Here is a 24,201-nt window from a genome sequence, read left to right as displayed (position 1 = left end):
TATTGTTCATATCCTTGGATAAACCACGTTTTTACCATTCACTTATTGTTGTAAGAAAGGTCTACAGGTTATACCTGGTGAAAGGTATACACTATACAACCAATACTTTTTTTTATTTTCAAATTTTGTGGTTGTACGAATCAAGTACTGAGAGGTAATAAAAACTTGTCCTAAATAGTTAGGGGTAAAATAGATAAATATATTATTCGTAAAAAAACAAAAAAAGGTTCATTAGTTAGAGTACTAAAGTCTTATCATAATTCCCTCCTTATATTATTATCACGGCTTTTGCATTTATTAACTTCAATTATAGCCTCTTGCATGAACGGTAGATACACTGCCTCATTTACCGACAGATTAGTGTCTGTTGCAGATGTGTGTGTAGGTGTGTGTATGTGTGCGTGTAGGGGACGGTGGCTCACAAAGACGTCTAAGTGTCGACGACGAGTACATGTCTACAGGTGCCTCGTCTCACACCCCCCCCCCCTCTACACAACGTATCCCCCTACACGTCCTGACACGCTCACGCACCCGTCAAAGCCTTTTTGAAGAAAACATCCCCTTTTTCCAAACCCTTACTGCCTATGATACAGGTGATTTTACTCCTAAGGGGAAAATTTGCCCAAGTGTCAGGAGACTAAGATGAAAACCAACATCTTAACAAATAAATATATATCTTAATGATTTTTCTAATGGAATAAGACAAAAATATCTAATAACACAATACCTTATCCCTCGAAGATTGATCCCTCGATCAGGTTTGACTTAAAGTGATTAATCGCGTATAAAAAGTACCATTGCCACAATGATCATATCTTATACAGGCTGAGTTTGATAACCAAAATATGTTATTGTTTAAGTAAAAGAGGTTGTCCGCCTCTTTTAGCCTTGCATTTGCCCTGTCTGCATAGGTCTCGGGCCTGTCCATGGATCTTACCTAGCAAAGTAAGCTGGTGGGCTGGTAAAATACACAAGTTTAACTGTGCTGATTTAGTGTTAGGTAACAAGAATCCGAACCTACGACATCTCTCCAGAAATAATTATGTCCGTTGCGCTACTGACTGAGCCATCAACTCACCAAAATATACATTTTACTACTGTATTTATTTATATTTGTAAGTACTTTTCTATTAGAAATCCCAAGAATGTATGGGTATGTATCCTTAGTTTACATTGAAATTGGTCTAAATCTTTACTAATTCCATGTTTAAAATAAACTATTTCTTAGCCACAAAAATTGTATTTTTAATGGCATTTTGAATAAACAATATGTTACACAACTAAATCATTTAAGTTCTTGACCTAAAAATATTTAACAAAAAAAAGGGAGTGACACCACGTAATCAAAGAGGGAAGAGAGCCAAAAAGGAAAAGAGTTGTCCAGTGCTAATTACTCTATCCATTACCCGGGGTCGGCGCCAAGCGGGTGATTCACGGTTATGGCGCCAAAAACGCCTCTTGGCTCGTCTTAGATTTCATTAGCACTTGTCCGAGGGGAAGATAAATCCCGTGTCCAGCCAAGGTCCGGGCCACCACGCCGTTAACGACAGTGTTTCTCAATTAACGATTACACCGGCTAAACGACAATCAGCCGTCTTGTAAACAACCCCAGCCCAACACCCGGGGCTTTTTGCTTACAACGGTCATCAAGGGCAAGAAGAGAGGGGTGGTCGTGTTGTGAATTATGCCGAGTAATTTGTTTAGTACAACTAAAAACAAGGTGTTATTTTCTGTAAAATAAAATGACCATACATACTGTTTAAGGTTTAAGGCACTATATAATTTATTTTAATTCAGTTTATTGGAACGATTTTTGCTTGCTTAATGTACTGAACAATGTTTGGTTTTACAATATTAATAGGGTTTTAAAATATACACAATGTTTGGTTATGGAAGGCGCGATATTTTGGTATCTCTGAAGTGCATGTCTGTAATAGAGTCACGACCAGCTATGACTACAGCTATGAGTAGTTCATGAGGTTTATTAAAAACGTGGAAAAAGTTCAAGCTAAGTTTCAACAGTTTTTCCGAGGTTTTCTGAATGATATGATAACAATTTCTAATGAATCGAAGAAATTTGAAAAACTATATCTCGCGTTATTCCAGAGCAGTCAATTGAGAACATCCATATTACACACGTGCGATACTATAAGGTACATATGCAGGGCTTGGAACCAAATTAGCTCCTAAATATATTTCTGTATGCCAACTACACCGCAAGTAGCACGTAGACTAGGAACACAATTGTAGTTGAAGACCACTTTGAAAATGAATATTGCAAGGGCTTTATAGAGCAGGCGCGCAGACTCCGCCCATCTTGGAAAACTTTGTAACTACCAGCTTGTGTGAAAGCGCACCTGGATCGCCGGACTCGATGAAAGATTTAAGCGAAGCTCCCGAGGGCATGGGCTACCTCCCCCTTGAAAACCACCGTCCGCCATCTTGCTTCGATTTCCATGTATTGAAGGTAATGTGTTCCACAGTTGTAATTGAGCGGTACATATGTGGTGGTAACTATTGTCACTACATGCGTTTCAACAGTGCGAAGCCTATTTAGGGAGAGTTTGGGCTCATTTATTCGAGCTGTGTTTTAAGATCTAACTTCTTTAAGGTCTCGCACAAAGTTAGTGTTACTTGAACTTGTCTTGTTATTAGTATATCTTAGTATATACTAATTTTCCTTGTACCATATTTTAAAATAGCGATGTTTTTCCAAACGAAGAACCAAAAATAAACTAAAACAAAAACCAACCCTTTAAACAAATTAAATCTTATTCAATTATTTTTACGGTGTTCAAAAACGACGGGTGTTTTACGGTTATTTGGTCAAACGAGTTTTTAAATTACAGAAATAACAAGAAACTAATTGTAAACAAAACACGACGCGACCTCTACAGTGCACCGGACTGAACTAACAATTTGTCTTTAGCTTATCCATAAGGATGAGAAATCAACTAAGGGAGTATGTTTTATTTATGGCCTTATTTTGGTGTAAGTATATACATGTAGTTTACAAAGATAAGAAAGATGTAAACGTTTATGTAACCAGATGGCTAAGACAAAAAACATTTTTGGTGGATGGTTATAATAGTTAGTTTATTTTATAAGATTTTTAAAGGTCTCGTGTTTATTTTTTGAAATGGCCCTTTTCGTTTCCAAAACTCCCAAAACTTGAACATGATGACATCCGTCAGTAACCACGGCTCTGTCTCTGTATCAGAGAAGGGTATTGTGCCTGAGCAGCCAGCGCGTCAGTCACGGTGGGAGAGCTCAAAACACAAAATGCCCCCCTCAACCCCATAACCTTACACGATAGAGGGTGCGGTCGTTTGGGATACAAACATTGTTATTTTATATACCAACATACTAATATTATATCTGGGGCTAGTTATAAGTAGAGTAAAATTAGATGTAATTAGCTGAAGTATGAACTCAAAAAACGTTTACTCCAGGAAATTGCCTCACCTTACTCCATTATGGGGTGAAAATTCCCAGTTGATAGTGAGTCATGTTTGAGAGGGAAGGAGGCGAAACAAAAACATACTAGTGTCCATCGTGTTCCATTATTGGCAATGCTTACAAATCAACACGTTCTTACACACTTTTCTACAATAGATCTCGTGAAACTAACTGCTAAAAGGGATCTCATCTTAGGTCATCAATTATTCCAATCAATGCAAGTTAGTACGATATAAAATATTCACCTATCAGCCACATAATTACAAAATATTATTGATCTTTCTTACATTCTGATTAAACGCATTGTAAGTTGGGATTATGTTGTACTGTGTGTTAAAAGCCGTATTGCCAATCAATCCTATTGTACGCCAATGTTTTTTTATGAGTTATTGTTACCTGTTGGTCACTTTCTAAGACAAACATTGTGAAAATAGACCACTACATCCTGACAAAGTTTTAGGTTGTGCATTTAAAGAGGTGTTGCCAATATTTAGAAAGACAGAGTAGCACTTGCCTAGTACACTCTCTACGTTATATAACAGTGTACCAAAGTGAGGCAAGGTATTGACTGCTACAAGGGCGGACTGCCTCCTCCCGTCTACAAAGTTTCGGAACGCCGCCATGTTGGCGAACTTTCGAGCAACACTTTTCATTGTAATATTACCCGCAGAGCTCTCTAATAAAAACAAGCCTGTGCGCGCAAGCCTAATCTAATCCTCCGCCATTTTGGCTTATTGGCTGCTTCTGAGTATCGCGTAATGTTGTGAAACAATTAACTGATTGTCTCCAATTATTTTAATGAGTTTCGAGTGTAAGTTTAAGTTAGGTTTGGATTCACACGTACATTTGCTTTTAAATCTCTCTTATTTTAGCTCGTTTGATTGAAATTGCATTTCGAAGTGGCATTAAAATTTATACAACTCACGTTTAATAATCCTTAGTGTATTTTTATTTTAGACTGAAAATAACAACTACTTTGACAAGTGGGCTCGTAGGTTTTCATCGTAATATTTTATAAGTATCCAATATCTGGGCACATGTTAGGTAGGTTTATCTTTAAATAAATTAAATAAATTTGAATTATGAACAGGAGTTTCATTATACTGATGACACTTTTAGAACAATTTAATAAAAACGATTATTTTATTTTCTCATCTGTAAACAAAAATTTCACTTTAAGGGGAATGTATTCCAAAATAGTCTTTGAGTGTCTTTACAATTTGCTTTAAAAACGTATCTCTATGTACATGCAAGTTGATCTTTCCGAGTCCCTTTATATGACTCACCCGATTAAAGATAAAATATACATTTAATCCTTTTTAATTCTCAACCTTACCAATTTTGCATGAGTTTTGTGAAGTTGCTTTGTTATTTTTTACGGATTTTTGGATTTCACAGCTATGTTTTTGGTAGGCTGGAAAAAGAAATGTCCACGTGACTTGTGCTTACAGTGCATTTTCTTTACATTGAAACTGCCAGATTTTTCGTTTATGAAGGTCACGTGTATAGTGTTTTTTCTGCAGATCTTGAGAATTAAAAACTTGAAATAATAACTAACAGTCAAATATTAAATCTTAAAAGATCTCCGTGCGTGTATTTTCATTATTAAATGTGCTACGCATTGCTAGACATTTTACAGATCTAATCCATTGTGGACACAGTGAAATAAAAAAAAATAAAAAATGTCAACTGATTCTCTATTCTCATTTAGTAACACTTGCAATGGTGCATCGGTTGAAAATGTCCATTGCAAGATTTTGCGTCCAGAAAGTGGCTATAACCCCTTTTCAAAAACAATCTCGTTAGTAACTACTCCTAATACACCTACTGCCATAAACCCTATTACCATTAGAATTAGAGTTAATTTTACATTTTATCTGTATGATCAACATTGCTTTCAAAGAGCCTGGTGCCATAAACGAGTAGGTATCTCAGCTGTGTTGGACGTATAAAAGTACAACGCCCAGGGCGGGTAAATGAGTGCGGCTTTAGTTTACTGCAAGGTGTTTAACGTCTGTGTTTGCAGAGATTTATTCCCTCGTGTATCTTCTTTCTCTCTCTAACTGCCATTTCCCTCGTCGTCTTGCATCTCTATTGTTGGAAAAGCTTTATAAAATTGTTTCAACTCCGAATCATAAATTTTTACGGTTTTATTTATATCAGTATAAATTTGACTATCAAAATATATCTTTAATCAGTATTTATAAGTTGTTATGTTTGATCAAGATTTAATTACATCTACATAATAAAATGAATCACATACTCGAAAGCTTGGTTGAATAGTTTTATGCCCCATCACATCCGATACTTTTAGATATCTTTGTGTGCAATGAGGGTCGAATAAAGAACAAGTCAAATTTAAATTGAGCCCATTGAGAAAAAAAAACGTGTTTTCCCTATACAACACTATCTCAAAATCTTTGCTGAAAACTTTTGTCGAAACCATTTAATTTAATGCTCTTTAAGTTTATTCTATAATCTGTGCCCTAAGAAAACCAAGCTTGCAATTCCCTTGGATATTCGTACATCTATATGTAAATATGTTTCCTTAAGTGTATTCATAAAAAGTAAGAGTTTTTCAAATAAACCAAACACAAACCTACTCTACATGTCTACATTCTTTACAAACGACATTCATAGTGAACTCTAAGATAACTATAAAATATAAGATAATTTCAATTAATATACTTAAAGATTACAACGAAGCATCATATGTTTATATACAGAGTACAAAGGCAAATCCTTCCCCACGACCATATCACTAGCCAACGCATCAGCAAAGTTGAGTAACCCTAAACCTGTGATCCGAAAGATCGTGGTTTCCACTCCACAGGCTGCCTGGCCGCTTCTTACCTTGGGCACTTTGGGGCAAGTAAGTGGTCGAATCAACCAAATTAGGCGAAGGTGGAAGCTCTCAGTTTGGCGGGTAAACTAATAACAGCGAGCTTTGAGTCAACGCAAACAATGTCGGTAAATATATCATCGGCCGAGCTGTCTGCGGCACTGGTCTGCGTGTAGCTTTTGATGGGCTTGGAAGAGTGCTCAGTGATGTGAGGAGGGTGTTCTGTAATTAGTAGTAAAATTCATGTGTATCGTGTATCTACGTACAATAAAATATTAAAAACTTTTTAAACTGAATATGTTTTGACAAAATACTCAATTTCCGGTTTGATCATGATTGTGTTTATCAAGATGTATTACTTTTTTTAAGTATTAGAATATTTTGCAATTAAATTATTCCTCTTGGTACTGCGTATATTCTTTTATACAGTATTAACATACTTTTGGACGTTATACTTTGATGTACCATTTAAACAAGTGAAAACAGTAATCGTTGAGTAAAATCTCAATATTTTCCGCATTTGGATCCATATACCCTTTTCGAAATACCTTCACCTTACCAATAAAATATGATTATTTAAAAATTCTCCTTGAAAATGTTATGACTATGTGACCGTGTTTAACTACAAATTTAACGAGAGGTTACAGCACAAACAAGCTCTTACACTCTGTTAAAATCTTATAAGGAATCGCCAAGAAGTAGCACACCCCAAAGTAATGACAGCAATAAAGAGAACATGCTAGTGTATAAATAACCCAGTGTGTTGTATGAGGGAGACATTTGTCTCCTAATTGTAGGGAGAACAAGTGGCGGTGATTTAGTAGGCCTCACCTGGAGTACAGCGACGCGGGGTGTAAAAATGTTGTGTAATTTAGAGTCAGAAGAAGTCATAAGTCGTGCAGTGTCGTTAAAAAGGTGAGCCAACAAATCTCGGGGGTAGATTACGGCAAGGACTGCTTAAATCCAATTTATATCCGGGGGAGTCGTTCTTTATTGTAGGTCGACCGCGCGGCAGGCGACGCAACGGCGTGTTGCAGAGTTCAGTCATAGGACCGCTCTTATTTTTCCGAAGCTTTCATTTAATATCAATAGAAATATGGTAACAGTCTATACATTTACTCTAAGTCTCCATTTTTTAAAAGGAAAACATTTTAATAAAACAAAATTATGTTGTTGTTAGGTATATTTAGCAAAATTTAAGGTAATTCGTTGATTTTGTGTATTTTGAAACATTTAATATAATTGAAAATCTTAAAATACTTTTTGATTATTCTAAAAATATAGAACGAAGATGTTCTTTATCACTGGCTTTCATAAAGGAGTATAGCAAAATTAATATTCAGCTGAACTTAACTGAACTTTCACTACCTTAAACAATTATTACCTTGCATAGTAATATAATTCTTTAGATATTGATCTTTCAAGTGTGCAATTAAAGATTTTTTTATAGGTAAGTGTTTCTAATTAAAGAGGATTATAAATACGTTCAAGACATGTAAAATATGTGAGATTTTACTATATGTTTTTTCTGCTAAATAAGAACAATAGATTAACTCCTAACTTTAAGAAGTAGCACCTAAGCATGAAACGCCAACAATATGGTCCAATTCTTTTTCTATTAGGTGGTTTTATTTTCTGGTTCTAGCAGTAAACTATCGGCGCCGGCTCAGCAGAGAGATATCAGAGATATTTACCCTCAGCCCAAGAAGTTGTTTATTTCGAGAATCAGAGTCTCGGAAGATTTTCCTCGACGTTTTATTTTGATCAAAATTGGCACAATAACTTCAGGTCCATTACATCTAATACGATTGTAGGGATGTAGGGAGTCGCCCCCTCTACCTGTGGCGCCCTCACGTATGTAACACTTTACGGCTCTGGAACGCCTTCTGCGTCGTTTTTTTCTAATTTATTGCCCCCTATGTCACCGTTGTTATCTTCGGAGTGTTTCAATTTGGTCGTTAAAAATCATTATTTTACGAAAATAGGGGATTATCTTAATCAAGTATGAGACAAGATTTATTTTGACGTGGTTTTGATGCTGGAGAAGATATTCTATCTTTATGGATCAGCTGTCATCTTTTTTGCTCAAGGAAAACAGTACCCTTTCATAGACCAATATTTTAAAAGAATATTTTCTTTAAAAATGATTTTAATCAATTTTGATGGGTCAATAAAGGTGTTATAGTATACAATACGATTCCATTACAATTTAGTACAGTTAAAAATTAGATGGAAACTATTTAGATTTTTAATCAGTAGACTGTCGTTAACCATTGAACTGGATTTCTTGGTATCTTGACACTCGAACAACCTCAATGTGTCCTTTTTTCAGTAGTGGAAACTCCACCTTTTATTCTTTGATTAGCTTCAACTTGCCTCTTTTAGGGAAAAGGATTGAAATTCTGTATAATTTGTTGTCTTAAATCGAACTTTTAATCAAAAATCATAAGCAATCAAAATAAGCCCTTTACAACCTAGAAATATGTTATGATTCCAATAATATCAAAATGTTTAGCATAAAGAATAAAAGAATTGGTTAAAGGAGCATATTTACAGGAATCCCCATCAAAATAATCCTTCCATAACCTGAACTCTGTAATGATTCCAATAAAACCGAATCCTAATCATAAACTTTCGCTACACTACTGTGAAATAACCTGTTTTCGTTCCATGTTTATAACTTCGAAAATGCATCATTATATTGTTTACTACAGCAAAATAATGTTTACTATGCGAAAGTAATGTTAACTATATTTCTTTTTTGTTTGCCAACGTAAACAAACAAAGACTCGTTATTGTTTTGTCAACTGTTTCAATTTTCAACAACCAAAGTAAATATTAACATAGATAAAACATTGTAACTTCAAATTAAGACACAACCTAAAGATACTATGAGTTTGGCATGCTCCTAATTGTAATGAAGAAATATCCAATGTCTGTTTTAATTAAGAAAATAATTAGTCATTATAGTATAGCGAAAAGTAACGTACAAAACACAAGTGAAAGTGGGTCTATTGAAATGTGAAAACAAGATGTATAAAAAGGATTTCTTATCTTATTGAATTACTAGTTAATTATTAATTCCAACAGTAGATTGTTGTTAGATAGTAAAAAGACCAAAAATTGGGTAGCACTCTTGCATAAAATAATATTAGAAGAGTTGCTGAATTTGTCAAAAGAAGAAAAATTCATGCATCTTAATGACCATTTAATACTAGACTAAATGAATTGATTGCTTTTTGTTATTAATGTAAATCATCGTTTTAACGTCGACCTACCTAAAGTGAAATAGTGTAGCACTTTTTGGTTAGTTCATAATCAAACATTAATTTTTCGCTTTACACATTTAGTCGAACTAGAAATCATTAATAAGCCTATTAATATTTAAAATAATAAATGAGATACTTGTAATTGACCTAGAACACCAATAAATTGTCTTAAAGTCAAAAAGATTTTTTTAGGTTGTGAACAGTGAAGGGTGTGATTTTTCCCGTGTGTTGTGGGGAGGAATGAGAGGCTTAGGCCTTAATTGTATGTGTTAAAACAAGGCTTCACTTAATGTTGCTTTAAAGCAGCCAATAGAGTCAAGAGCTTAAGGGTGTTAAAGAGGTGTAAAAATCCCTCTCCACCCCTACAACCCTGAACAACCCTCCCATCTCTATCATTCCTGTTACATGGCTTTAGTAGGAACACGAATATTATTTACTGTTTTAATTAGTTTTAAGAATATTGAATATTTTATTTAAAAAGCCCTAGGAACATATTAAGTTTAATCTTAGAAAAAAAAACATTGTCATGTAAACACCAAATTAAACCCCACATCCTTTCCTATATACTCATTAGACTTTAAAGCTACATAAAAAAATCTTCATTTAAAAAACCCGTATAAAGTCGAAATCAATATAGACATATTATCATTCACGACGTTAGGGGAAGAAAAGCTTGAGAGAATCTGCATTGACAAGCGGTCAGTCAGTGGCCATGCGTCAATCAAAATAATAAAAACAAAGTGGTTTGATTTGGAAATGTACAACCCTCCCCCATTCTAACCCTTATAGTGGCAAATGGTATTGGATATTACACCAGGGTTGGGAATATTCAGTATTCTGTCACTTAGGAATGACTGTTCTCTGCCCTTTGAAAATAATATTTATCACGAAATCTTAGATTTATATTCTCAAAACTATACAAAAGTTATCCAAACGTATTGGGTATTTAGATTAGATCATATCTTTGATAAGAGATATTTCACTCTTCACTATTTTTTTTTTCTCACAGTAGCACACTCAAAGATAGTGTGAGTTTTATTTTATGCTGATAAATATGGCTAAAATTACTAAGTACAGCCGTTAGAATTAAATATCCATTCCAATCTTATTACATATCATCTAAAAAGAAAGTCATGCAAGAGTCTACGTTTTATATCTATACTTGAATGCATGTTCTTTTAATTTCAAAGGTGATTGTTTATCTTCTATAATGTTAAAGATAAAACTAACTTAGACTGAATTTGCATGTGCAGATGGTCATTCTATTTTAGGTTACCTTTTTTATCTAAGGAGACGCATACGTTTTGTTAACTGAACATGCTATTGTAATCAGCTAACCGACTCCCAATTTTACGGCGAAACCTTCTCCCAGTTTATTTTCGTTTACCCTCTTTTTTACTTTGGGTGAATATTTAAATATATAAAAAAACCAACCAAAAACTTTCAAGGCGAGCTTGAAAGCTTTAAAAATGTGCTTTTGTAGTTCAAACCATCATCTTTACAAACATGCTCCAAGAAAACTAAGTGAAGACATGCGTGTCTTTATCTATTCCTCTGTCCCTTTCCTGTGGAATTCATGAATAACCAGGAGTGGAGTGGACAAGTGCAATAATCCGGGAAACCTCAGGTGAGGGTCGGGTTGAGGTTTGGGGTCGTAGGGGATATCTTAACCTCACGTTCGACAACCCTATATGGGGTTGATGCGTAAGGGTGTGTTTTAAGATATAAGACTACACGTGAAGGTGTCATATTCCTCGTTGAAAATTATGTTTATTTAGAAAAGCTGTGTTAGTTTAACGGTTATATTTTAATCTTAGCCACTTTATACATGATTATTTTTTTAGAAAATGTTTTTCTTGTAGAATATTACCGTCCTCATTAATGATTTCTGAAATTAGAGATTCTTATGTCTCGTTAAATTGAATGACTTATTCTAAACAACAAATGTTGTTGTAGTTGGCAAATTAGTTACAGCTTTTACTCCAATGCTTGAATATGATTCGTATTTAAAACGCCTATATAAAATAACACACTGTATATTTTAACCCTTATATTTTCTGAAATTTTACCAAGGATAAAGTTTGACTATGGCATAAAAAACTAAAAATACAATGTTGGTTAATTTTCCGTTAGGTGTTTGTGCTAAAACTTTCTAAAAAGCCTTGTGTTATAAAGATTATAGAGTCTGCTATCATGAGCTACGATAGCCCTCTAGGCATACATACAAGATAGCCCTTGAAAACACATGTCCCAAAACGGAAACCTATAAATTTGGGTTTTACACAAACACAGTCAGGAAGAAAGGGTCTTGATAAAAAGGCTTTTGTCGCGGCGCCCCCAGACCGGAAGTGGGTTGACCAATCTGAAGAAATGCACAATTTCCGGGTCCACCGTTTCCTGGTTTGCATAAGCAAATTTTGGAGGAAATTCAATAATGTCCAGCTCAGAAGCTATCATTCTTCGCTCTGCTCCCCTTCATCTTGCCTCCTAGCTTTAGGTCTCTTGCTGCATCTTCTTAGTATCGATAGAATATCAATATTATCTTGTATTTTACTTTTCCTAATAAAAGATTTGTATTCATGATGTAGTGTATGAACTCTTTTTTAATAATAAAAGTCATAACTAAAGTAAAATATTTGTTTATCCTTTTGTCCACTTTGGAACATAATAATAATAATAATACCAAGACATTTTTTTAAAGAAATATATTGGTTATTAAAGTATGTTTTTAAAGTAGTACCGGTTTGGGAAAATGTATAGATTTTTTGACGTTTTATGGTTCCTGCATAAGACAATGAAACATATTTCTACACTTAATAGTTAAGAAAATAGATAAAAATTGTGTACGAAACTATTTCATAAATATGAATTCATTTTGTTGATAAGTTTGCATTTTTCTATTAATTCCTTCATTGTTATAAAAGTATTCCTTTTTCCAAAAACTCTTGTTTACGTTATTCCGGAGACGTGCCCGCCCCAACAAAAGTTGCGGTTTTTATCATCCGCATAAATAATTCAAACATATTGATAGAAAGACGCGGTCTGGCTGCATTTGCATTTATTGTCGTCTTTTTACATTCGTCCCCGAATTTGCATGCTTCTAATGGAGTCGCCAAGATTTACTCCTGGACGTTCCTTGGATGCCTAAGGGTAGTTTTTGCATAATGGCCTCCCTACTGGGGTGGTTCCCACGCAGTCCCTCGACCCAAGGGCTACTCACCCCCACCTAGCCGTAGTATTAACTTTTAGATAAAAAGCTAGGAAATGCTTATTTGTCAATGATACCTAAATTTTGTAGGTCCTCTCTTATATTTTGAAGATGTATATTTTTCATATTTGTTGTAAATATCTGGTTGAAATAGTATGATGTTTTTAAATTCTATAAATTTCAAAATAAGTCATGTGCCATGTTATCTCACTCACCTCCACAGTCCTTACGTAAAAGTCTGTAATATAATTACATTAATATAAAGCAGCGTATAACTTAAGTATTTTTTTTTTTAGTTTAGAGTACGACTATAAATGGATTTATATATTGACGTTGGATGCCATGTTCAGTTTAATAAAATAATAATATTGTGTGTGAAGTATACTACCTAGATTAACCAGCAAAAACTCAATACAATATTTTAATTCTGTCAATTTAATAACACTACACTAATTTTATAAATCTGTGGAAACCAAATTTGAATTTAGAAAAATGACTATATTTCTGAATCCTCAGAATATTTGTCATAAATTGCATCCTCCCTTCCACAACATACGGCAGAGCTCGTACTTACATATGTACGGAAGGTCCGGTCCATAAACCTACAGCTGGGGTCCATAAGTCCATAACTCTCAGGAAAGTCCTCTATTTGTCGCGGCTCCTGAATACCAACTCCTCAGATTCAATAAGTCCCCGTTCTGGTCATAATGGGCGAAATAAACCAGCTCGGCCGTTCCACTTTATGATATTGCGGTTTAAATGGTAATCGGCTACACTGAGGGGGACAAATGGATCGTATTAGGATGGGCTATGTTTTTTGGAACTTCCAAATTGTATAGGACCAAATGACGAATCGATATTTTACCAATACCGAGTAGATTACGTATAAATGTGTTAGACAAATATAAATCCAGTTCTTACGAAAAATATTGTTATTTGGGATATAATTTAGCAACAAAAATTACAATTTGGGAACGGTTAAAGGAAACTAAGTTAAAATAAAAATATCAGCCCAGGCCGCATTAGACCAACTACAGAAACTACAAACTACCAACTACAAACAAACAGCGGTAAATACGTTTTTAGTTTTTACCAAATAAAAAGGGACGATTACTCAAATTCTTGCACGGTTTATTTATGTTTACCTATTAGGTTAATGCAAGTTATACTCGTATCCACTGGAAATAGTATTTAACAGTCACAATGTCACAATAATTATCATCATTGAACAATCGTTTTAACTTTACATCCTAAACTTAACCCTACGCTTTATCCAATGCTTTCAGTATTTTTGGCCCTTCTTTTGTGGAATTCACTATGTTATCTAACTTTTGATAGCTAGATGTTGTCCTTTTTAAAGACAAATATAAAAATGGAGTGATTTGAGTAGATGGTTAAGAGTTAAATGAGAGACAAGAAGATGATCAGGGAAAGATAAAGACAGATAGAGAAGTGAGTGAGTAGGAGGGTTAGAGAATTAGAGAGAGAGAACCACGGTCACCTCGAGAGCTCCAGCTACGGTCAAAGATGAGGACGCATTCACAACTTTTAATCCAGAAGCACGTTCCGTTAACGACCCCTTTTGTGCACGTCTCTGTCTCTCTTCACTCAAAATATTATATTAAGGCCGGACACTACCCCTAGCAGACCCTAACCTCTCGATCCCCGGACCCTTGGACCCTAGGGCCCTCGAGACGTCACCGCAATTAAATCTTGATTCTCAACTTATCACCTTCGTTAGTGAGCTCTCTGATTCGTAGATTTGTCTGTTGCGTTGAACGCTTTTAAAATAATAATTATGTAGTAAATTTACATAATGATACTTCCAAAACGCTTAACTTTAATTAAGACATCAAAAATAAACTAGGCTAACTCTATTTAAAATGATTTAAAATAAACGTTGTGATTCTATTTAAAAATAAACTAAAATAAACTTATCGTTGTCAACCTAAACAATTTGCTCACGTGATTTGATGATGGTTTTTTTATGGTTACGGGCAAATTTTTTTATAGAATGATTTCCCCGATAAAATAAAGATAGACTTATGGAAACAACTTCTTGTTTGAAAGAATCCCTTATTGTGTAACAATATCTTCAAAATGTCCCTTATTTGACTTATATTATTGTTGACTACTGAAATTATTATTTTTTCTAATATATACTCAATAAAAAAAATGAACCAATATGTAGGCCTACGTTAAATTTATAAATATCATATCACATATAAAACTTCATCTACAATTTCCATCCACATACAAGTGGAGCAGGATCACAATCAACGTATCTGTTTGCTCTTAGACATCACCAGGACGGTAAATACCTCAGTCCTTCCCGCCAAGTCCTGGTCCTGGCCGATAATTGGTGAGGGATCTCCTCTCTCCCCTCACTCTGCACAGGACTCCTGGGACCATCACATTGATCCGCGTTGTCTCCTGTCTAGAAGTCATGGGTTGGTCAGGACAATTAAACTGTTTGGGTTGGTAGCATGTTTGAGGGATGCTGACACAATGTATGTACAAATACGTAAACGTAAGAGAGCGTCATCATTGAAAACATAAAGAATACATCAAATGTATGGATCATCAATATACCATTGTACGACCGACACGTTTGGCTTTAAAACTACTTAGAAAAATGTCCACAGTATTGTTTATGTCAAGTTATTTTTAAACATGAACATATAGGCCTACATCTTTTAAAGAATTATATTCTTACTTTATATATTTAACCGTTTTGAACTAAAGAGCTATATTTTCAAGATAATAAAGATGCTTCGTTGAAATTAGAAGTTTTAGTACAATTCTTAGTCAAAACAAGTTTTTAATACTGCTGCCTAATGTTAAAATATTTATCCCATAATATTGTCAAACACGCTATAAATGCTTAAGCGATGTAACCACTCATGTTGTTGTTTTCAATATTAAAAAAGTGTGTATGTTAAATAATGCCCAACTGAAGGAGAACACTGCTTGCGTCCAAGAACTCCTTCAAACCTCGTGAAGCAACACGGCTACAGTACCTATATTGCCTATGAGCGCCGCGCGGTGCACTTTTAAATCTCCATCTTTTCTATAGTCGTGTTAAGTGCATCACACTTGTTTGTTTTGTACAGTACTCTTTAACATATAACCTTCATTAAACGCTCAAATTTTAAAATAATGTAGCCTACGTATACACACTTTGTTTAATCAATAAAAAATCCAAATAAACGTAAATTATAGAATATAGTAGTTTTAGTGATCCGTGCTCAGAACATCATTGTGTTTAGTTCCCACCGACGCGACGTCTAACATTTCAGTTGGGTTTTAAAGTTTAAAGGCCCGGCCCGTCACGTGATGCTAGCATGTCGGCAACCGCAGCGCCTGTTGTTATTCAGATTGCCAGAGTTTGGTCCAACTTTGGCGCTAATGGACAACTGATGACGTTTGTGTAATAATGAACCGTCAGTGCCTGTGGGTGAAGGAGGGGGGGATAACGAGACCCAAACGTCAGCGTCCAGGACGGAGAAAACACGGGAAATATTGTACAAGTGAGGTTTTGGACACGGTTAGACCACTGATGGACTTGTCAGTTGCTTTGCAAACTGATGGTTGGAATTTTATATTGAATAAGTGATTGACGGAAGGTAATCTTGAAAGAGCTTAATATTAGATATTTTTGTGTTACTTGCTTGGTTAAAGAAATAATGAGAATATATAGCGAAAATAAAAATTAAAACCTTGGTAAAGGGTTTATCTACAAAAAATAAATATTGAGAAAAAATTTTCGTACTCATAGTATTTGTTAAAATTTAAAATCCACACATTTCATAATTTGTTGTTAAGTATTCATTTAGTTGCTATTATATGGTATGAAGTTGAAAACAATAATAATATGATGACTTGAAGGTAGTTCAACTAGTCAAAGGTCACACAAGCAGATTAAACAAGAACATCAAATGTATGGAAAAATATGTTCGAACAACATATTACTTTTTGAAAAAAAGTTTATCTGACTCTATATTTTGACAATTATTAAAGATTCCATTGAGTGATAGAAATAAAATAGAAACAAATATAAATACAATATTCTAAAGTGTATTAAAAAGTACCAGACCGGTATAATATTAAGTAATACAACTTATTTAAAACATAATCCAATCTTGCAAGAAGTACTGCACAGCAATCAACCGTACCGTTCTTAGACAGACAGACAGTACGTCGGGCGGGTGCTTTGAAGCCGGCAACCAATCAAAGAGAGTAAACGCACGAAACAAAAGACCAAAGTCTGCGACATGTCGAATGTCGGGGAGCCCGAGATAAAAGATATGCGAGGGACTAATCACAAGTGAGTTTAAGCAGACGTTTCCGTCAGGGAGAAGGGGTAGGTTTGGGGAGAGATAGTCTTATCTGTCGAACGCTTTGTTTGTGAGGGTTCGGGCAGAAAACATAGAAATGCCTCCGTCGCTGTCGAGTGTTTTAAATAGGCATTGTTTTGGCAAACTTGTAGATAAGAATTTACTTGAGCAAAACTTGAGATAGTTGGCGTTTGAGCGTTAGAATGGAAGACCGAAAAGTTGACGCTTCTAAATTTGATAAAAATGGCTAAATTGTGTTTTTGCGTCGTGTGAAAATATATGTTTGCTTTTTTCTTGAGTTTTCAATATATCGTTTCTTAAACACTATGCTGTGCCCTAGGAGTGGCTATCTGCGAAATTAAAATGGTAAAAAGATAAAAACTTTTGTAATTATTACTATCCTAAAATATGGCTGTGTTAATAGACTTATAATAACCTTCTCAAACATATTACATGGAACCAAATATATATTCAATTTAAATTTTCCTACATTATTTTCCTTTGCTTTACAAATACTGTCTCCAATGAATCCACGGCACTAATGGGAAAACGAGTTATAATGTATCTTCTATGTTGCATCTATTAATTTGAAAGAGTAAATAAAAAATCGATGTTAGAAACTTAGTTCACGTTCTTTCTAAATAGTCATTATTAAACTTAAATTGTTAACGGAGTTCGTGTGTTTCCCATTCTTTAAATAATCATTGTATCCCTTTTAACAAAGCTTTATTAAAACTTATGACCTCTAATTCTTTCTTTGTTTACAGATTCTTATTCTATTGGTGGTAAACCTATATTTTTACAATCATAAGCTGGAGCCATACATTTTCTCTGAGTTTCTGTAATTCCAAGAAGTCGTTACAACTGAATGAAGATTCTTTGTCTACAACAAAGTTGTGTAATTAAACAGAACATTTCTTTTGGAAGTCCAACAGAAGGGAAAACGAACAAAAACAATCGAGAATCTTCAGGTTGACCGGGTGTCGGGGAGAATCAGAGGTTAAAATTATTCAAGAAAAATAAACGCCAGGAAAGCAATCTCGGTGAAAGAAAGCGCGGGAAATTACGTCGGTGGAGCAACAGCTGATGATACACTCGGAAATGGCGGGAATTCTTTCCCTTTGAAGCGCCCCTACTGTTTGCCGTCTTTTTTCATTGCCCCTCTTTTTTAAATGACTCGTTGGCTTTTGATTGTTGAACAAGAAAAACGCAAATAAACAGATTACGGCCTTTGTTCCTGATAAGTGTATGTCAACGCTATCGCGTCTTTAGACCTTTTATTTGGAGTGTTTTTGCAAATTGCCCTTCATCTTTATGAAGTGCTGCTGCCCCAATGATCCTGTGGAACTCTTTGGGGACTCTTCAGTGGGCTTTAACTCCTTTTAATGGGTTTTATTTAGAGTATTTTATTTTATTATGCGTATTTTATTTTATTAATGAAAAAAGGTGGCTTTAATTGATAAACTACTAATGTTACTAATGTAAATGTTTAACTTTTTCACTAATAATAATTTATATACGCTTAGTTCTGCTAGGCGCATTATTTTTTACCATCCTTTTCCATGTCCCGTATTGGTGTTAACGTTTTGATATTTTTTCAATGGCGAGTACAAACTCAACTTATCATATGGGTTTCTGAGAAAACTTTAGGTGATGTGGAGCTAGTAGGCTTTTTTACACATGTTCAAGTATCGTCCATGAGTTATGACTTATGATTTTGTGGTGTAGGCTTGTGTGTGTAAAATAAGTAAAACCCCCTTTGCGAATTGCGATAACCAATGGAATATTACAAATCCTTTGGAGACCACAAAGAAAAATACTTTCACAACTAACTAAACTACTTACTCCTTCGTAATTTGTGTTCAACATACACTTTGATAGTTTTCATTTCACATATCTTCCCAGACATGTATTTCAAATAACGTTTCTAAGCGTGGTTTACCTAAAATTTCCTACCAGGCTTTAATCAAGTTGTTACTTAAGAGGTTTGAGCCTTTCACGTATAATCTACAACGATCCTGCGGGATAACCTTATAACACTAACGCGCGTGTGGTGCCGGTTATCAGGATCAGGCTGCTGAAGGGATGTTGTAAATTGGCTTAACCTTTACGCAACTTGTGGGGGGGGGGGGGCGCAACGTAAAGCAATAAGGTGGTGAAGGTAGTATTTTGACGGGACTATAAGTGGGTAAAGCGTACAGAGTGAGAGAGACAGCGAGTACAGACTATGTGGAGAGAAAGAGAGAGAGATAAGGCTTAATGGAGGCTAATAGGTGGTACGCGAAAAGCTCTCGCGATTATAGAAATAGCGGAGTATAGGAATTAGCAAGATATTAGCTAGTCCCGGATGACCTCTCTTTCCTTTCCCTTTCCCCTCTTCCTGTCATCCCCAACGGGAGGGGAAAGGGGGATGATAAGATAAGGAACCGACGTTATGGCATTCCGCTTTAATTACAGTAATGGCAGAGTAAATGTTAATAGCGACTCTGAAGGATAGCAATTTATAGAGAAAGCATCGCATTCAAACACTTTGGGCACTTTAAGATTCCATCGTAATTTACAACTCTTGAAAAGATTTCGACAACTTCAATTGGATCCTTAAATGGATTTCGGATTAGCGTTTGATAAGGCCGTCGTTATTTAGAAAGGTTTAGAGAATGGGTTCGATGTTTAAACAGTGAATGGAACGAGGAAGTCACATTTTAGCTTGTCTTGTTAATTTAGACATTAGATTGTATTTCACTTGAGTTAGTTGTGGCTAAAATATTGGAAATAATGTATTAAGAGATGCTTTAAAAGGATTCCATTATGACATATGAAAATCCTTCTTTATTGAGGCAAACTTATGTCCGCATGGTCCTTTTATAGAACTTAATATTTAATAACCAACTTAATATGAATTGTGGACCCTTAGATTCGCCACTTTTTTGTGTAAATGCTCATGAAAATTCATTGGGGGGTCCACTACCTGCAGAAACTAATATATAGTTCGTAATTGATGTCATTACAGAACCTGATATTTCGAAATGGTATTAACTCCTACATACTCAAATTATAATAATTTGTGGTAGGTAAAAAAGAATCAAAAATAGTTGTTAAAAGGTATTGTGTCTTCAATATACTTGGTTTCCTTGACTGTGTTGTCAAAGAAAATAAGCAACAGAGGATTTTGGTAAGATGCATTTTAGGAAACAGTGATCCTCTTTGATAACCAATTATTAAAGTACAAAACAATTTAAATGCTGTAGTATATTTTTGGCAATAAAGTGATTTTAGATAGTGTTGTCAACATAATTAATTCCCTGAGACGTATATTTTGTATAGTTTAGTAAGAAGTTACCTGCAAAAATTTTAATTTAAATATTGCTAAGATGAAAAATTACACATAAACGTAATCAACTATTTAAATGACTCTGGCAGAAAACAACATCGCTTCTTTATACCTCGGATTGTACTATCGATCTGGTCTCCCAATTATAAAATAAAAGTTCGCCTCCAACTTTATATTGTTTTCCGAAAGGACCAATAAAAACAAATTGAATGCAAAACTTCCTCCCGATATGGTAGCAATCCGTCTCGCCGCTAGCGATGGTGGCGCTAGGACCGCGAGGTGGAAGGAGTTGGAACTAACGGCAACCACTGACTGTCACCTACAGCTTTTAATCATGTCTCCCTCGGACGTTAATACGGAACAGATACGTGGACAAAATAGAACCGTCAAGGGAGGAGAAAAGGGACTGGAGAAACCTTGGCGACAATGTGTTGAGGGTAGAAATAATTGGGATATAGGTATTAGACTGTTGTGATAAAATTAGGTTGATATTCTCTTCTTTTTGATCGTGATAGAGTTGATTTTGTCTATTTAAATCAGATATGGAAACATTTCTCTATTCATAGGCCTACTGCATACATGACATTCGGTCTGCTCCACAGAACTATTAGAAAAATAGTTTTCATACGAAGTGTAAAAACTTGTATGCAGATTTACCATAATTGACAAATATTATTTTATTCGTGATATTTTTTAGGCTAGAGATATTAGAATATTACTATGAATACTGCACTGACAAGAGGTATGATAAGGGATTAAGGTAAAATTTAAGAGAGTCATTGATGTTTGGTCCTAACTAAAACAAGGGTTATATGTATTAGCAAACTGTTTGGACACTATACTATTTCCAAACCGAATTTCTTTCAAATATAACTTTTAGTAGACATGGAAATGGATTGCTGATTATATTTTTGTAGATAGCCCAATGAGCACAGTATACATGTTTTTCCGAAAATCAGTTTTATAATCTCATGATTTGAACTGCTCCACCCCCTCTCCACTCCCCTAAACCCCCTCATTTGGCTGAGAATGATTGTGAAACATAATTTGTTAAATTATAAAGGTTATAGATGTAAATCTTAAATTGGAATGTATTTTATAATACTACAGTAAGCAGTGGAAAAATATTTGGCTTTATTTTATGTAGATAAACCAAACTATTTATAGAGAACTTCTTGATCAGCATTGTACGTGTTATTAAATTTACGGAAAGTAAATAAAAGATACGTCTTATAACATTTAAAACATATATTTACTCTTATACTGTTACTCACAAGACGGCAAATATACAAAAAAGTCATTCGCCTATTGGGTCTGATGATGATTGGAGTGTCCAATCGAAATCGATCACCACATACCATCTTTTTTGTATCGTTGTATTACTTGAAAAATTAAGATAAGTATTACATTTTTTTATTATAATTTAACGAGTCGTTAGCCTAATATGCAAAAAGTTGACTAACTGCTCTACCACTGAATTTAAGAGAAGCTGAAGCAGAGTTGACTTGCTGGAAGGGTTACACGACAAGATAGTGTGTTATCCCCTCATCCCTAGTGTGTGGCTCTAGATATATTTGAGCTCGGTTTCGTTTTGTGTGCTCCCTGTACTTCAAAGGGCTTAAACACATAAATGTCTGCTGGGAGCCATATTTCTGGCATCGTCGCTTCATTTCCTCTCTGATGATATTTAGTTAATAAGTCTTGATCGAGCTTCCGTTTGATGTACTCTGTATTGGTTGAAATCGTGGTGGAGTCTATGAATGTATTTGAAAATGTGGAATTGTAAATAGTTTATTTGTAAGTAAGTATAATTTTTATTTGGTAATGTATATACATTTCACAAATGTTGAAACTAACAATTTCAAGAAACGATATTTAAGATACCTCCTGGACTATTTAAATATTCATTATTTGGAGCATAATTTTGACAGGGAATCTTAAAGATTTATATCTAATAATTTTTAGTTGTATGCCTCGACCAATGTGAAATTCTAAAATGGCTCGTAACAATATTATTTTTACACAAAACAAGCAGCCAGTAAGTGACTTCAACATCCGTGATATATTTAAACTAATTAAACATTTTCTAGTGCTATGACTTAAGTTGAAAATTACCTATTTTTTACTTGATAATCATTAACTCATCACTAACTTGTAATGTTTCAAACAAACCTTGAACATAACTTTGTAATTAGTTTTTTACTATGCAAGCATAAGATCTAACACAAGTCATTTTCTTCTTTACATTTTAAACAAATACCATTAAAATATTTTATTTGAATTAAGTAAAACCCCAATAAAACATACTATGACAACACAAAATATTACTAAGTAATTTTCTTCTTTACATTGTATACAAATAACGTTACAATATTTTTCTCGAATTCTCTAAAACATCACCAACTGTAACGTTAATCCCATTTTCGTATGCAAATAAACAAAATTGTATTGTGACCATCTGTTTTGATGTAAACAATAAATGTACGTCTAAACTTGAAAATGGATGAAGGGCTTTCGCGGGATATCATCCTAAACTGCAAAAGCCACATCTAGAGGATAAGAGCTTTAAGTTGATACCCATTATGCTTTTAATAGTATATTTCGTACCTAGGGCCGAAAACAATTTCGGTTCGAGGTACGAATGATATTTTTCACCACACTGTACCCTATTACCACTATTCACCACAATAATAATGCACCCGGATAGTCAACACAACTACAACTTTAAGGGTTATGTGAAGAAATAATTTGAGTAATCAGCAAAAATAACGATAAATAGTTGCTAGGCAGCGGTGACAATAAAACAATTCTATTGCAATACTATGGATACTGATTATGTGTTTAATATGCATTCATGTTTTAAGAAAGTAACCGGGCAGCTGATTTTGTAGCCCTAGGGATGTAAAAACCTGCTCGGTCTCGAAATGACGATGACAGCTGGCATGGCCAGCAAAACGTAACTTTCTGCCACCAATGTATGTAAAACAGCTAAAAACATCATTGTGTGGTGAAAAATAAATATTTTGGGGTCGATTTGCTGAATACAACAATCCAACAAATTCTTTAGACAGCTTTATCTTTTCGTTTGATGAACATATTGGATCGGGATTAAATGGGGGGGGGGTATAATATGGTAAAGATAAACATATTTTTTCCATTTAGGGGCGGGGGTATAATATGGTAAAGATAAACATGATTTTTTAAATTTAAATTATAAATCATTCTGTATTTAAGGAAAATATATTTTAATACATTAAAGTGTTTTTGTACGCCAGATGTTTATAAATAAAATTGATAAACACTATTAAAACTCTTTTATTATTAGTATGAAGTATTGGTAAACTTTTGTAGTTACTTTGTTCATCAAATATATGCTAATAAGATTCTGTAAATATATCTATTTTATACCAAGGTGTTAACATTATCTAAAAAAATCACACTTGACACTATGACACTCTATGTTGCAGAAAACCTAAGTAATCATTAAAACTACTTTTATTTAAAAGAGAATAAATGTAACATGTTGAAGAAAATATTTGAGTGAAAATCCAATCAGTAAAATTTATAATAGTCAAAGGTTTGCTGCAACGAGTGTATTTATTTTTTTTTCTTTAGCTGAACCTTTGTATATGTATATTTAATATTAGTATCTTCTCTGAGTTTTATACACACATATATAAAATATAAGAATAATATATTTAAGATGACTGTTGAATTTCATGATAAGCCCAATACAGGATGATTAATTGATCTTT

General features: G+C 34.3%; 1 protein-coding gene across 5 annotated transcripts in view; it reads left to right on the top strand.

The window, feature by feature from the left end:
• LOC129004934 (myelin transcription factor 1-like) overlaps positions 1-24,201 on the top strand; it is a 197,071-nt gene that overhangs the window by 27,623 nt on the left and 145,247 nt on the right. The window lies entirely within an intron of this gene.

This window comes from Macrosteles quadrilineatus, unplaced genomic scaffold (assembly GCF_028750875.1).
Source record: "Macrosteles quadrilineatus isolate MER2022 unplaced genomic scaffold, UCM_ALF_1.0 Scaffold_13__1_contigs__length_4303367, whole genome shotgun sequence".
In the NCBI taxonomy this organism is placed as follows: Eukaryota; Metazoa; Arthropoda; class Insecta; order Hemiptera; family Cicadellidae; genus Macrosteles; species Macrosteles quadrilineatus.
This window is presented reverse-complemented; position numbering and strand designations above follow the sequence as displayed.